Here is a 13,012-nt window from a genome sequence, read left to right as displayed (position 1 = left end):
GTAATGGGGAAAATTAGAAAATACTCATAACAATAAAAATGAGAACAGAATTTCACAGAATTTGCTGCATGCTGTTGAAGCTGCTCAGTGCAATTAATACAATGTGGAATCTTGACTAGGGCATGAAAACAAATTACAGGCACCACTGTAAAATTTTGTGAAATTTGAGCAAAATCTGTTGTACTTATACTGTATCACACGTTCACTTCCTGTTTTTTTGTTTGTTTTTAATTTTAAACAACATCATTGTTGTTGTTCAGTTGCTCAGTCATGTCTGACTCTTTGTGACCCCATGGACTGCAGCACGCCAGGTTTCCCTGTCCATCACCATCTCCTGGAGTTTACTCAAATTCATGTCCATTGAATCAGTCATGCTATCTAACCATCACATCCTCTGCCACCCTCCTCCTTTGCCTTCAATCTTCCCCAGCATCAGGGTCTTTTCCAATGAGTTGGCTCTTTGCATCAGGTGGCCAAAGTATTGGAGCTTCTCAATTAATCCTTCGAATGAATATTCAGGGTTGATTTCCTTTAGGATTGACTAGTTTGATCTTCTTGCTGTCCAAGGGACTCTCGGGAGTCTTCTCCAGCACTACAATTCAAAAGCATCAATTCTTTAGTGCTCAGCCTTCTTTATGGTCCAACTCTCACATCTGTATATGACTACTGGAAAAACCACAGCTTTGACTATATGAACTTTTGTTGGCAAAGAGATGTCTCTGCTTTTTAATATGCTGTCCAGGTATGTCATAGCTTTTTTTCCAAGGAGCAAGCATCCTTTAATTTCACGGTGGCATTCCCATCCACAGTGATTTTGGAGCCCAAGAAAATAAAATCTGTAACGGCTTCCACTTTTTTCCACTTCTATTTGCCATGAAGTAATGGGACTGGATGCCATGATCCTAGTTGTTCCCACATTGAGTTTTAAGTCAGCTTTTTCACTCTCCTTTTTCACTGTCATCTTTTGACTTTTTAGTTCCTCTTCACTTTCTGCCATTACAGTGGTATCATGAGGTTGTTGATATTTCTCTCCCAGCAATCTTGATTCCGGTTTGTGCTTCATCCAGTCGGGCATTTCACATGATGTACTCTGGATATAAGTTAAATAAACAAAGTGACGATATACAGCCTTGTCTTTTTCCTTTCCCAATTTTGAACTAGTCAGTTGTTCCATGTAAGGTCCATGTATTGTTTCTTGAACTGCATACAGGTTTTTCAGGAGACATGTAAGGTGATCTGATATTCCCATCTCTTTAAGAATTTTCCATAGTTTGTTGTGATCCACACAGTCAAGGGTTTAGTGTAGTCAATAAAACAGAAGTAGATGTCTTTCTGGAATTCCCTTGCTTCCTCTCTGATCCAACAAACGTTGACAATTTGATCTCTGGTTCCTTTGCCTTTTCTCAAACCTGCTTGTAAGTTCTCTGTTCATGTACTGCTAAAGCCTAGTTTGAAGAATTTTGAGCATAAACTTGCTCGTATGCAAAATGAGTGCAATTGTATGGTAGCTTGAACATTCTTTGGTATTGCCCTTCTTTGGGATTTGAGTGAAAACTGACCTTCTCCAGTCCTGTGGGCACTGCTGAGTTTTCCAAATTTGCTGACATATTTAGTGCAGCACTTTAACAGCATCATCCTTTAGGATTTTAAAAAGCTCAACTGGAATTCTATCACCTTCACTAGCTTTGTTTGTACTGATGCTTCCTAAGGCCCACTTGACTTCACACTTCAGGATTACTGGCTATAGGTGAGTGATCACACCATTGTGATTATCTTGGTCATGAAGACCTTTTTTGTACAGTTCTTCTGTGTATTCTTGCCATCTCTTCTTAATATCTTCTGCTTCTGTTAGGTCCTTACCATTTCTGTCCTTTATTGTGCCCATCTTTGCATGAAATGTTCCCTTGGTATATCTAATTTTTTTGAAGAGATCTCTAGTCTTTCCCATTCTATTGTTTTCCTCTATTTCTATGCATTGTTCATTTAAGAAACCCTTCTTATCTCTCCTTGCTATTCTTTAGAACTCTGCATTTAAATGGGTATATCTTTCCTTTTCTCCTTTGCTTTTCACTTCTCTTCTTTTCACAGCTATTTGTAAGGCCACCTCAGACAGCCATTTTGCTTTTTTGCATTTCTTTTTCTTGGAGGTGGTCTTGCTCCCTGTCTCCTGTACAATGTCACAAACCTCCGTCCATAGTTCATTAGTCACTCTGTCTATCATATCTAGGCCCTTAAATCTATTTCTAACTTCCACTGTATAATCATAAGGGATTTGATTTAGGTCATAGCTGAATGGTCTAGTGGTTTTCCCCACTTTCTTCAATTTAAGTCTGAATTTGGCAATAAGGAGTTCATGATCTGAGCCACAGTCAGCTCCCAGTCTTGTTTTTGCTGACTGTATAGAGCTTCTCCATCTTTGGCTGCAAAGAATATAATCAATCTGATTTTGGTGTTGGCCATCTGGTGATGTCCATGTGTAGAATTTTCTCTTGTGTTGTTGGAAGAGGGTGTTTGCTATGACCAGTGTGTTCTCTTGGCAAAACTCTATTAGCCTTTGCCCTACCTCATTCTGTACTCCAAGGCCAAATTTGGCTGTTACTCCAGGTGTTTCTTGACTTCCTACCTTTGCATTCCAGTCCCCTATAATGAAAAAGACATCTTTTTTGGGTGTTAGTTCTAAAAGGTCTTGTAGGTCTTCATAGAACTGTCCAACTTCAGCTTCTTCAGCGTTACTGGTTGGGGCATAGGCTTGGATTACTGTGATATTGAATGGTTTGCCTTGGAAACTAACAGAGATCATTCTGTCATTTTTGAGATTGCATCCAAGTACTGCATTTCAGACTCTTTTGTTGACCATGATGGTTACTCCATTTCTTCTAATGGATTCCTGCCCACAGTAGTAGATATAATGATCATCTGAGTTAAATTCAACCATTCCAGTCTATTTTAGTTCGCTGATTCCTAGAATGTCGACATTCACACTTGCCATCCCCTGTTTGACCACTTCCAATTTGCCTTGATTCATGGACCTATCTTTCCAGGTTCCTATGCAATATTGCTCTTTACAGCATCAGATCTTGCTTCTATCACCAGTCACATCCACAACTGTGTGTTGTTTTTGCTTTGGCTCCATCCCTTCATTCTTTCTGGAGTTATTTCTCCACTGATCTCCAGTAGCATATTGGGCACCTACCGACCTGGGGAGTTCATCTTTCAGTATCCTATCTTTTTGCTTTTTCATACTGTTCATGGGGTTCTCAAGGCAAGAATACTGAAGTGGTTTGCCATTCCCATCTCCAGTGGACCACATTCTGTCAGACCTCTCCACCATGACCCACCCGTCTTGGGTGGCCCCATGGGCATGGCTTAGTTTCATTGAGTTAGACAAGGCTGTGGTCCATGTGGTCCATATTATTACAATGATAAAAGATGCTGATCAGTTTTCACAATCAATAGCCAGACCAAAAAAAAAAAAAAAAGATAGTTATAACTATCAGGTTGTAGCTTGTAGCTATCAAGTTGATAGTTGTAACTAGTTGATATTTATAACTATCAAGTTAATGGGAACATGATTAACCTAACAATATAAAATAATTATGTACAGTTTGGGAGATTAGGTAACGTGTTAAGTAGAAGTGCATACATGCACATGTTTTCATCCAGTCTATGTCTTTGGTTGGTGCATTTAATCCATTTACATTTAAGGTAGTTATTGATGTGTATGATTCTATTATCATTTTCCTAATTGTTTTGGGTTTATTTTTTGTTGGTCTTTTTCTTCTCTTGTACTTCCTGCCTAGAGAAATTCCTTTAGCATTTGTTGGAAAGCTGGTTTGGTGATGCTGAATTCTCTGAACTTTTTCTTGTCTGTGAAGCTTTTGATTTCTCTGCCAAATCTGAACAAGAGTCTTGCTGGGTAGAGTATTCTTGGTTGTAGATTCTTCTTTTTCATCACTTTAAATATATCATGTCATTGACTTCTGGCTGGTAGAGTTTCTGTTGAGAAATCAGCTGATAACCTTAAAGGAGTTCCCGTGTATGTTATTTGTGATTTTCCCTTGTTGCTTTTAATATTTTACCTGAGTCTTTAATTTTTGTCAGTTTGATTCCTGTCTGTCCCAGTGTATTCCTCCTTGGGTTTATCCTGCCTGGGACTCTGTGCTTTCTGGACTTGGTTAACTATTTCCTTTCCCATGTTAGGGAAGTTTTCAGCTATTATCTCTTTAAATATTTTCTCAGGTCCTTTCTCTCTCTCTTCTCCTTCTGGGACCCCTGCAGTGTGAATGTTGGTGCATTTCATGTTGTCTCAGTGGTCTCTTAAGCTGTTTTCATTTTTTTTTTTTTCATTCTCTTTTCTATATTCTGTTTTGCAGCAGTGATTTCTACCATTCTGTCTTCCAGGTCACTTATCCATTCTTCTGCTTTAGTTATTCTGTGATTGATTCTTTCTAGTGTATTGTTCATCTCTGTTTCTTTGCTCTTTAGTTCTTCTGGCTCTTTGAAAAGTGAAAGTGAAAGTTGCTCAGTGAGTATCTGACTCTTTGCGTGGGCGGGTCATGGGCGGGTCATGGGAGGGTGGTGGGGGGGTCCTGGGCAGGTGGTGGGAGGATCGTGGGCGGGTCATGTGTGCATGAGCGTGTGTACACAAATGTGTGCTAGGTGGCCAGAAAAATATCCAGGAAAAAGAAACCACAGAAGCTGCAGAATGGGGAGAATATCCTGGGTTTGCTTCTCCTGGGTTTGAATCTCCTGGGTTGCTTCCAGCCGCAACCCGTGAACAACCAGGAGATTCTCCCCTCAACGCGAGATGAGGCCCTTTTCCAGAGCAGTGTCTCAAGAGAAACCCCATGTTCCCTCTTGAAATGCGAAAGGGTACTTGACACCCTTGATGCAACTCAGGAAGGTCCCCGAGATACCCGTCCCCACTAGAGAGGAACCCTGAGTTTCACGCCACAACTCAAGAAGAGCCCCGTTTTCCCCCTCCTCTAATTGAGATGAGGGTCGATTCCCCTGCATCGTCGGGAAAGGAATCCCTACGTTGCCGTGGGCCCTCAGGAGGAGGCCAGTCTCCCCTTGAAACTCAAGCGCATCCCCAGGAGTCGTGCCTCAATTCGAAAAGACCCCGATTTCCCCATCCACTCCAGATAAGCCTGATTCCCCTGCACGGACTTGACTGGAACCCAGAAGATAGACTCAAAACATGAAGGGAGGGGTGACAGCCCCATGGAACCTCGAGAAAAAGCCCCAGCACCCTGTGTCCACTCGACAGGAAGCCTGACACCTCTTTTACACCTCGAGAGGGAAGCTGAATTCCATGTCTCCACACAAGACGAAGCCTGACTCCCCTGTTGAAACTCCATAGGAACCCCGAGATCCATGTCAGAACTGAAGAGGAACCCTGAGGTTCCGGCCTCAACTCGAGATGAGGCCCTATGCCCCTGCACCGACTGCAGAGGACTCCCAAGAGGCCCCTCGCAACTCGAATGGAGACTTGACTATCCTGAGGCAATACGAGCGGGTTTGAGGTCCCCGTCGCAACTCGAGAGGAACCCCAAGTTTCCTGCTGCGACTCGAGAAACCCCAGGAGATTCTCCCCTCAACGCGAGATGAGGCCCCTTTCCGCTGCAGCATCTCAAGAGAAATCTCACCTTTCGTCTTGAGCCTCGGAAGGGTACTTGACACCCTTTAGGCAACTCAAGAAGTTCCCCGACATACCCGTTCTCCACTCGAGAGGAACACCGAGTTTCCCACCACAACTCAAGAAATAATAATATAATAATAATTATTATTATTATATAATTATAACTATTATGAATAATAACATATATATTATATTATTATTATTATTTATTATCTGCTTGCTAATCATTTTGTTCTGTTCATAGGACCAGGAATTCCATGTGTTCTCTCATTTTTTCATTTTCATTCATTCTCTCATATTTTGCAGCATTTGAAGTGGTGTCTCTTGAACCACGTCCTTGATTGGATGGCCATGTTCCTCCTCAGGGATCCTGAAATTCCCTCATGTAATGGTTAGCACTCTGGATTCTGAATCCAGGAAATATGTTTCAACATGCCCTCCAGGCAATTTTGATGCACCAGGTTGGAGCACCGTCACTCTTTTCTGAAGGAAGAGGGAAAGACGAGCACAGGTCCTTGTGAATTTGGTGACAGGTGGTCGAAGGAGTCCACCTCTAATGGCTTCAGCTTTCTCTGTGGTGTAAAAGCAAGATCACCACATGAATATGAGGTGAGAGACAGAGAGGCACCTCATAGGCCCCAGGTTCAGGGAGTTTAAAGTGGTCAATGACCAGCCTGGTGTGGCTGGGTCACTAGGCAATGCCTCGTAGGGACCACGAATGAGGAGTGGTGACCATTTCCTGGCTGGAGACTTCCTCCGTTTCTTGACTTGCAGAGTAAAATCTTGGAGAAAAGAGATCATTAGGCTCACCCAGGGTTGAGATTTTTGCCTTAGAAGTATGAAGGATGAAAATACACTAGTGCGAGGGAGTTCAGGATACTGGCAAAAGAGTTGATGAAATGAAGAAGCACAGAGGTGAAGCTGCATAATGCAGGGCTGATGCAAGAAGGAACGCTCCGTTGACCTGGAGGTCCTAGGAGACTGAAAAATCGTCATGAGAGGAGCAGAGACGGATGGGAGGAAGGATAGACGGGAGCTGAGTGATTCTGGAAGAGCTGCTTCAGATGACAAGGGCCAGGGCGTGACAGTGTGAAGCGGTGGCTGAGCTGAAGTGGAGACAGTCCAGGTCATGAAGTCACCAACGTGCTGAGGAGCTAGGTGGGGAATGGGTCCTCTCCTCGGATGATGAGATGGAAAGAGGCAGTCTGCTGAGTGCCAGTGGCCCCCTGAGTGAGGCAGTGAGGCAGACAGTAGCCAAAAGGAAGGAAAACGGCAATTTAGCCCAACAGTTGGGCCTCAGAGGCCGTGAGTTATTTTATACTAGAAACTGGGGGTGGAGGATGAGGGTCTGGAGGCAGCTGTCTGAGGGGGAAGAAAAGACCCTCACGTATGAGAAAACAAACATCTCTCATTTTAGAAGCCTGAAGAGGAGGTGGTACCCTCCAGGGAGAGTTCAATTTCAGTGGAAGTCAGGAAGTAAGGGAGCACTCCAAGGAGAAGTGAGGGGTAGGAGGAGGCGCCCATCTTATTAGAGTGCGTGTCAGGGGGGCAGGGGGTGGGTCGGAGCCAAAAAGCACAGTCTTGTGGAAACAGTAATGCCGTAGAGTAGGTGGGCCAGGGAATGTACAGGCAGGCTGGATATCATCTCATCAGTCTCTGGGAAACTGTGAGAAGTGGTGGTTCAGGATGCGGAGCAGACCTCCTAAATCAAATCCCAGCCTTGCCGTGCAAGACTTTGGTCAAGGGCTCTGGACCCTCATTTTCACATCTGTAAAATGGGGATAACAATAGTTCCATCCTCACAGAGTTGCTGTGAGCCAATCTGTGATTCAATGACTTAGTGTGTTAAACACTGAGAACAGTGTCTGAACAGTTGCCTCAGATAACTTGGTCGTACTCCCAAGCCTGGTGGAGCAGGCTCTTGGCTGTCCTGGCCTTTGCCCTGTGCTAGGTAGGATAGCGACCCTTGGATGGAAACAAGGAGTTCGATGAGCAGCTGCAAATGCAAAAATGACTTAAAGATCAAAGACATCCAAGAGGATTCCGGTAGAAAAAATGGACTCTTTGGGGCCAGCAGCCTGGGGACACTGCCCACACAGGGTCTGGATGGAAGGCTTGGTTCCTCAAGACCACAGAAGGTTTCACTGCTACATATCAGGCCAATTATGGCTTTTCTAATGATATCGTGTCTAGCTCTACCGCAAAAATACAAGACCTCAACGCTGGAGATGCAGAGGAACTTGTGCAAAAAAAAACCTCAAACCCACTGATCCCCAAAAGAGGGGAGATAAAAGAAAGAATCAAGATGGTTTCATGTTGATAAAGATAGAAATACAAATGTATGACATATCTGACTTGCCTCCAGACATTATAGTGTGTGAAGTTACACAGCTGACATCCAAATTTTGCATTATTTTGAGAGATCCTCAGAAGAATTTAAAGTCAAGTTTTGTGTGGGTTTTTTTTTTTTTTTTTACAAAGATAACCAAAGAAATCTTAAAGGAGACAGGCTATGCTGTTATTTGAAGAAGGGATCTTTGGATCTTGCATTAAAGCTCTTTGATGAAGATAAAATCAGAAGCTACAGGGAGGGACAGACTGGGAGCTTGGGGTTAGTAGATGCAAACGGATGTATATAGAATGTATAAACAACAAGGTCCTATTGTATAGCACAGGGAACTACACTCGATATCCTGTGATAAACCATGATGGAAAAGAATAAGAAAAAGAATGTGTATGTATGTGTGTAACTGAATACTTGGCTGCACACACCATGGTAAACCAACTATACTATCTCAATAAAAATCACAAAGTGGCAAAGTTTCAGCTGAAGCTATAAGTTACAAAGTGGCAGAGTTCCAGTGCAAGGAGTGATATGGTGCCTCAAAAAAGAAGTACAAAATCTACAAGTAGAAACTGTCTCTGCAACAGAAGCAATTGGACCTGAAAGGCGACGGGCCATCTGGAATGTACCAGGACTGAGTTGTCATCATCAAAAATACATGTCATCCAGTGGATCTGGAGGGTGTTCCACTGGTGCTGAAGGAGATCGGAGAACACCTTTGAATAGAGTGTTCAAAGGTTGGACAAGGTAGGAAGCTCCTTTTCTTTAATAGGCATGCAGCTGGTATGGACTTCCTGTCCTTGAGGAACGCAGAGGAAGCTGGCTGTTGTATTCAAACCGTTGATGGAAGGGGGTTGGATGGCCTTCAAAGCACTGCAGCAGGTGAGATTACAGACTATCAAGTTGAGGAGATCTCAGGAGAGAGGGGGAGTTGAGGGTAAAGGGAACTCTCCACAGACTATGTGTGTTTATGTAACTGAAAGTGGTTCATTCCCCTGTGTGTGGTGATATACCAAGCCAGGTGGAGTGGGAGGGGGCTGCACCATGGGGAGGAATGTTTTGTTACTATCGTTGTATTATTGCTGGTGTGTGGTAACCATAAAAGTCGATTTTAGTATTATTTTAAAATTTTTTACAGACAACTGCCTTGGAAGAAATACTGAATTTCACCGTGACGTTGGTGGAAATGAAATATACTCTTCCCCATCCTCATTCACAGATTCTTCGGGATGCTGGCTAAGAGCCTTGTGTTAGAGCCAGTAATAGAGTGGAAAGGAAGTCAGGTCAGGAGAGCATATTGCCTCCTGCCTTCTTACCTTTGGTCCCTAAATCCTGGAACTGTCATGGCTTCGGTCCTTCCCAAATCCTGCCTGTTCAGCTTTCCTATGAAAGGTCCTTCAATAATTTCTTCTTACTTCTTAGAGTTCGGGCTTCCCTGATAGCTCAGTTGGTAAAGAATCTGCCTGTGGGAGACCTGGGTTAGGATCCTTGGGTTAGGAAGATCTCCTGGAGAAGGGAACGGCTACCCACTCCAGTACTCTTGGACTTCCCTGATAGCTCAGCTGGTAAAGAATCTGCCTGCAATGCAGGAGACCTGGGTTTGATCCCTGTGTTGGGAAGATCCCCTGGAGAAGGGAACAGTCACCCATTCCAGTATTCTGGCCTGGAGAATTCCCTAGACTGTAGAGTCCATGGGGTCACAAAGAGTCAGACACAACTGAGTGACTTTCACTCACGCTTAGAGTTAATGTGATATTTCTCTCCTGACAGCTGCTTCTTCAACTCCAGGACTGTCAGCCTGGAGTCATGGCACAAGAAGGAATTTGGGGCACAGAAGATTCAAACCACTGAGTGGCACAGAACACAGGAAGAACACTTCCGGGGGCAGGGGTGTGAATTCAGTGAGATGACGCATCTGCTCTGTGATTTCAGGGATCTTGACTTACTGTTGGCTGATTCCACGGTAGCTATCACAGAACACAGGGAGCGAGATGAATGGATAAAGAAGATACGGTACCTATGCTGCTGCTGCTAAGTCACTTCAGTCCTGTCCGACTCTGTGTGACCCCATAGACGGCAGCCTACCAGGCTCCCCCATCCCTGGGACTCTCCAGGCAAGAACACTGGAGTGGGTTGCCATTTCCTTCTCCAATGCATGAAAGGGAAAAGTGAAAGTGAAGTCGCTCAGTCGTGTCCGACCCTCAGCGACCCCATGGACTGCAGCCTTCCGTCCATGGGATTTTCCAGGCAGGAGTATTGGAGTGGGGTGCCATTGCCTTCTCAGCCATTAAAAGCAACAAAATTGGGTAATTCATAAAGATGTGGATGGACCTAGAGATTGTCATACAGAATGAAGTAAGTCAGAAAGAGAAAAACAAATAGTGTGTATTAATGCAAAACTAAGATCAAGGCATCCGGTCCCATCACTTCATAGGAGATAGATGGGGGAACAGTGTCAGACTTTATTTTTTGGGGCTCCAAAATCACTGCAGATGGTGACTGCAGCCATGAAATTAAAAGACGCTTACTCCTTAGAAGGAAAGTTATGACCAACCTAGATAGCATATTAAAAAGCAGAGACATTACTTTGCCAACACAGGTCCATCTAGTCAAAGCTATGGTTTTTCCAGTGGTCATGTATGGATGTGAGAGTTGGACGGTGAAGAAAGCTGAATGCTGAAGAATTGGTGCTTTTGAAGTGTGGTGTTGGAGAAGACTCTTGAGAGTCCCTTGGACTGCAAGGAGGTCCAACCAGTCCATCCTGAAGGAGATCAGTCCTAGGTGTTCATTGGAAGGACTGATGCTAAAGCTGAAACTCCAATACTTTGGCCTCCTCATGCAAAGAGTTGACTCATTGGAAAAGACCCTGATGCTGGGAGGGATTGGGGGCAGGAGGAGAAAGGGACGACAGAGCATGAGATGGCTGGATGGCATCACCGACTCGATGGACGTGAGTTTGAGTGAACTCCAGGAGTTGGTGATGGACAGGAAGGCCCGGCGTGCTGCAATTTATAGGGTTGCAAAGAGTCAGACACAAGTGAGCGACTGAACTGAACTTAACTGAATGCATATATGTGGAATCTAGAAAAAAGGGTACAGATGAACCTATTTGGAGGGAAGGAATAGAAACACAGACACAGAGAGTGGACATGTGGACATGGGGGCGAAGGGGAGGGTGGGACAAATTGGGAGATTGGGATTGACATATGTTCACTGCCATGTATAAAACAGCTAGCTAGTGGGGACCTGCCATATAGCGCAGGGAGCTCAGCTCGGTGCCCTGAGATGACTTGGAGGGGTGGAATAGTGGGCAGGGAGGTCCAAGAGGGAGGGGATATATGTACACTTATGGCTGATTCACTTCGTTGTATAGCAAAAACCAGCACAGTATTGTAAAGGAACTATTTCCCAGTTTTAAAAATACATATGCCTTGGTTTAATGAATACTATTTCCAAAACTCCCTGCAAACTGAAATGCAACATGAATTGCCATATCCATTTTCTCCAGAGTGGAGAGAGCTGATTTCAAAGTTGTCTCAATCTTGCTTTCTCCTTCTTTCCTTGGATCTTTACCCTAAATCTGTGTTGAAACCCAGGAAATTTGCCTGCTTCCCCTCATGCCTGATTTCCTAAAGTCAGAAAAGCCACCTTTCTTAAATGCAAGGTGGGTGGGTCCATATTAATAGGTTGGGAAGAAAGGAGGAACTTCGTTTCTTTTGTCCTCAGGGTACATGTCCACATTCAATAGCTCTGGAATTGATGCTGAGATGGCACTTCTGTTTTGTGCAGAGACAGGGCTGTTGAACACAGAATAAATGTTTCCCAGAGAGTCCAGTTGAAAAAAACTCAGGGACTTCCCCAGTGGTTCAGTGGTTAAGAATCCACCTCCCAGTGCCAGGGACATGGGTTCAATCTCTGGTTTGGAAAGATCTCGCTTGCTGAGGGGCAACTAAGTCCATGAGCCACAACCACTGAGCCTGAGCCTTCCAGCCCTCGCTCAGCAACAAGGGAAGTCACTGCATCGAGAAGCCCACTGGAAGCAACAGAGACCCAGTGCAGCCAAAAGTAAATCAGTAAACAACTTAGGACAAGCTGAGGACACAGAGGTGAGGACACAGAGGTGTACAAATAGAAGGAAATGATATTTCTTTAAAGGACAGAGATCCCTTAATAGCACTGGCCATAGGGCCGTCTCCAAGTCCTTCCCATAGACACTAGGTAAGGACAGGGGCCAGTGTGCCAGATGCAGATGTGAGCCTTACAGATGAGCAAAGGGAAGGAGGATATTGGCACAGTCCTGTCCGAGGTGGTGATCCCTGATGCTTCTGGGTCTGTGAGTCCAGTGGGTCCGTTATTATCAAAAGAGAAAATGTGAGGGAGTTTAAGGAGCGGTGGCGCTAGCCAGAAGTTATGCGTTTCAGCCTGGGGATCACAAGGACCCACCTAAGCCACAGGGACTGCGTGTCTTGGGACTGAAAGAAAAGCCCCTCAGCTGCTTCAGCGTGGGCGGCGAGCCGGGGAGGCCTGACTGCCTTCCAGAGCAGACGAGGCCGCCCAGACCGCCGACGGGCGGAGCGGCCGAGCTCCAGTCCCTGGTCGATGCTGCCCCCTGGAGGTCAACGTGGGGACTGCGGCTCTCTCTCCCGCTCTTGGTCTTGATGCCGTCCTGAGACGGCATGGCTCAGAGGGCTGCTATAGATTCCAGGGTCGGTTCGACGTCCCCGGAAACTGTGTGCTTCAATATAACCGTAATGCTTCCCGGCCCCAGTATGTAAGCCCCCTAAGATTCCAGCAATGCCCCTCTGGGAGGCCTGCAGAAAAACATACTTCTCTGTCCAGCGTGTGTATTTGGGTTTGGGGAGGGACACGACAAGGGAAATTCAGAACTTCGAAAACCAAGGCCCTTCTCCCGCTGGCGCCTTAACTGGCCTTCGAAGAAGACACCTGTGTCGGCAGTCTCCCTCGCGGGCTATCCAGAGACGCCCCCGCACCCCGACCGTCTCGGGGAAACTGCTCTGTCAAAGCAA

This window comes from Bubalus bubalis, chromosome 2, assembly GCF_019923935.1.
Source record: "Bubalus bubalis isolate 160015118507 breed Murrah chromosome 2, NDDB_SH_1, whole genome shotgun sequence".
Taxonomy (NCBI): domain Eukaryota; kingdom Metazoa; phylum Chordata; class Mammalia; order Artiodactyla; family Bovidae; genus Bubalus; species Bubalus bubalis.
The sequence above is the reverse complement of the archived record's forward strand: the minus strand, read 5'-3'. Positions refer to the sequence as shown.